The 4,114-nt window shown below is 39.2% G+C and overlaps 1 long non-coding RNA gene across 1 annotated transcript; it reads left to right on the top strand.

Annotated features, from left to right (window-relative positions):
- The first annotated feature begins 1,718 nt into the window (after positions 1 to 1,718).
- Positions 1,719 to 3,536, top strand: LOC112470253. Its single transcript, XR_003042896.1, has 2 exons — positions 1,719 to 1,884; positions 3,298 to 3,536. It is a non-coding gene; the product is annotated as an uncharacterized LOC112470253 (long non-coding RNA).
- Positions 3,537 to 4,114: the final 578 nt, after the last annotated feature.

The following is a 4,114-nucleotide window of genomic DNA, read 5'->3' as shown; positions in this document are numbered from 1 at the left end:
TTACTTCTCTTACTGATAAGACCTCAAAGTATGCAGAACTTTTCCACCTCTATGTCAAACGCTGGCTCTTTCAAAAAATCCACAGGGTACCTGCTTGGAAAAGCAGCATTTCTTGAAATATGGCTGCTCTGACACCTCCTTCCATGGTCTGTGTAGCTTTACTGTGATGAAATCACATCCACAGATGTGAGGTGAGCCCTGAAATTTTTGTATTGTAGTTTAGACCCCCACTCCGTCATTCCCAGTATTGTGATAGGAATGAACACATTTTTAAAAACTCTGTACCTCAGATTTCTCATCTGAAAAATGGGTAAAAATGTAATAATTGTCATCATTATATAATTCATATAAAGTCATAATAAATGAGAATTATTAATATCATTGTTTTATAAGAACTCTACTCCCCAGTCAGGCATCAGCTATGAAGATAAGTCAGAGAGCAATCCAGTTACTTGACCCAATAACTATTCAAAATTGTCCTTCCCTGACAATCACCAGCTTTGGACCAAACTCATGATCCATGAATGCCCCAGCATTTCTTCTGTTTGCTAAGAGAACCCTGGCACATCCTCCTCACCAACTTTGCTTACTTGGCTTCGGCTCTCACACTGGAACCCTCACCACACTGGATTGAAGCCATACTTAGGAAAGACTTCTGAAAAATAAAGTGTCAGGTCATAAAATGGGATGCACATAGTAACTGAGAAGACTGCATAGTAGTGACTGAGTCTGCACATGGTTCATTCACCACTTTCACCAGGAGGTTAGAGCAAGCTACTTAATCTCTTTGGGCCTTGTTTCCTCTATCTTCAAAAGTGGATAGTGGTAATATTTTAACAATCTCATAGGACTGACATGACTATAAAAGAGGTTAATATAATGCAAGTGTTTAGAATAGTACCCAGCAGGTATTTTAAGAACTCAATATAAAATGCGAGTCTTAATTACCTGTTACCTTTATTATAAAACATGATCATTCACAAGCTTGAAAGTTAAGTCTGGGTTTGAATTCCAGCTGCCCCACTTTCCAATTCTATAATCTTGAATGATGAGGGGAATGATAAATGTTACTTACCAGACATTTTATGTATATTATCTCATTTGTATTTCACAACCATCCTATAAAGTAAGCATTGTTATTCTACTCATTTTATAGATGAGGCAACTAAAATATAGAAGGTTTAGTAATTACCAAAAGGTATAGAGTTGGCCAGTGGTAGAATAAGAATTATTTCCCTGTGCCCTTACCAATGGAACATGCTGCCTCTCCATATTACACGCTATCCACCTTGTAGCGTTGAGGATCAAAAATAAGCTAAGTGGTCAAAAAAGGTAGTGATTAAAATTAAAGTACAACCATAATGTACTTCAGAAGAAGCATAAGAACTTATCGTGAACAGTAAGTGCTGGAAGCACGGAAGTTAAAATGTTAAAGCATTCCAAAGGAGTCAAGAAGGAAACATTCACAGCTCTCTGCCAGTTCTATAAGGAAGGAATGACAGGGAACTCGTGGAACATAAGTTTGGTCCAAAGCAGGCCTAAAGTGGCATGGTCTCCATGTGCTAATCAAAAGATTTTAACAATAGTTAAGTTCATACCTCTAAAACAGTAAGTGCATCCAAGGGCCCTGTAAACACTATCCAAAATGTCTTTTTCAAACTTCGTATTGTTTGCTGACACCATGCCAAAGGAAATGGAATGCAGACTCAAATGTGCTCTGGAAATTAATACTCCCTCTCCCTGGGACACACCCCTGCAGTACAAATTTTCTTCATCTGTTTCGACCCTGCCAGCAGTTGCCGGAAGATGTGTGGAGGTAAAGTAAGTGTGCGCCGTGGTGGGCCAGCAGCCATGAAGCAGCCATCTGAGAAAAAGGTGCCCTGGGTGACTAAGGCACCATCCTTCTGAAACTTTTGCCTGAGGGTTTATAAAGGCAATGGATCCAGCAGCCTCCTTTAAAACAAAAAAAGCTCTATAGTGCCAACGGGCATATATGAGCAACAATTTTGATTTGCTGTAAGAGTGTGGACCATAAATAAACGGGATTTTAGAAGGCTTATAAAAGTGGGAAAATGGAAAGAAAAAAACAGTAAATGGAAAACCTGAGGCAGCATGGGGGTAGGAGATGAGACTGGGGAGAGAGAACAAAGCAGTTTAAAGGGGATTTTTCTTAAGCATTGTGATTTGACAATCTCCTCATCCCCCGACCCTCCTAAAAAAAAAAAAAAAAAAAAAACTGTAGTAATAGTTGTACTACCTGCCATTATTTTTGGTATGGGCTTTTTATTTTCAAAAAGGTAGCAGCATGGGGAAAGTTTTGTGACAAACCTCAGTTCAGCTCAGAAGCTGCCCAAGGGGGCCCAGCAGTTATGAGTCACTGAAAGTTTCCAGGCTGAACATTTTTATAAAAAGAGGGGGAAAGTGACCTCCGAGACCTTCCTAGTATTACGAACTAACCTGCACAACTAGCAAATTCTTTCTGGTGGATCTCTGGAAGACTGTGGGCCTTCTTCCCCACATTCTTGTTCTATGTTATACGAAATATACTGTACGCTACAAAAAAAGCAAGTCCAAATTCAACAGTACTTCCAAATAGTTATTAAATAGTAGGTACAGAAACTATTATAAAATTCGTCCTTGGAGACTTGGTCTTGTCCCAGCTCTGTGCCCCTTATGTAACAAAGCGAAATGCTTGGTCTCTGACTCCATCTTGTTTAAGCCTGCTTTGTTCTCATGGCCTTCAGGTTAATATCTCTTATTTAGCCTTGCATATAGACACACTAATTATTAGAGGAATTCCGCTTGTGGCTTGAGTTTTACAAAAACAGCCCCTTACCAGAAAGTAACTCTCCCATCCCAGCTCTGTGCCCCTTATGTAACAAAGCGAAATGCTTGGTCTCTGACTCCATCTTGTTCAAGCCTGCTTTGTTCTCATGGCCTTCAGGTTAATATCTCTTATTTAGCCTTGCATATAGACACACTAATTATTAGAGGAATTCCGCTTGTGGCTTGAGTTTTACAAAAAAAGCCCCTTACTAGAAAGTAACTCTCCCGAAAAGATGAGGGAATTATGTACAAAAATAATGATTGTTTACCAAATATTTGCAGGAACCTTGTGACAGGACTCACATCAACTAGAATCTCTTATTTAGCCTTGCATATAGACACACTAATTATTAGAGGAATTCCGCTTGTGGCTTGAGTTTTACAAAAAAAGCCCCTTACTAGAAAGTAACTCTCCCGAAAAGATGAGGGAATTATGTACAAAAATAATGATTGTTTACCAAATATTTGCAGGAACCTTGTGACAGGACCCACATCAACAGACTAAGAACAAAGAAGTTTCACAATCTTTCTCAGACCCCTGGTGGCACCCAGATGTCTGCAGCCGTCAATCACTTCTTGCTCCTCCTGTTTTCCCCTTCCCTGATATAAAAGAAGCCTGAATTCTGTACTTAAGATGGTTCTTTAGGATGCCAGTCCGCCATCATCTCGGCTTGCTGGCTTTTGGAATAAAGTTGCTTTTCTTGCCTCAACGCTTTGCCATTTTGCTTCGACTTACTGGCTGTTACAAGCTTGGACTCAGTTACACTTAGACCAAAGAGGACTTTGAATGAAAAAGCCACTTGAGGCAAGCGGTGAGGCAGTCCATAGAAGTTGAACTTCTGTTTGAATTAGGTACGCAAGGTTTGAACAATAGAAGGTACAGCAAAGAGTAGGAGCCAGTGTGCCTCTAATTTTGCCGTGAAGGTGGAGGTGCCATGGACCTACACAGTGTTTCTAACTGACACACATATCTGGTACACTGTACATTTCACCCATAAAATATAATCTCTTATGTTAATTGAAAACCCTTTAATATAGATTAAGATAGTAATAGTTAAAAAAAGTTTATATCCAAAGCCTTTAGAAAGTAAAGTCCCAATTAGAGTTTTTCCAACACTAACTAAGCACCTCCCTGGTGTGTACTCTGGATTAAGATACTTTAAATATTAACTAGTCATGAATTAAAACTAATTTATGTCCACTCATTCACACATGATATCGTCCATATTAAAGTATTTTAAAGATAAATTATAGCCACTGTAACAGCCCATCGTCTTTGGTCCTATAG

Source organism: Pteropus alecto, unplaced genomic scaffold (assembly GCF_000325575.1).
Source record: "Pteropus alecto unplaced genomic scaffold, ASM32557v1 scaffold3, whole genome shotgun sequence".
In the NCBI taxonomy this organism is placed as follows: domain Eukaryota; kingdom Metazoa; phylum Chordata; class Mammalia; order Chiroptera; family Pteropodidae; genus Pteropus; species Pteropus alecto.
This window is presented reverse-complemented; position numbering and strand designations above follow the sequence as displayed.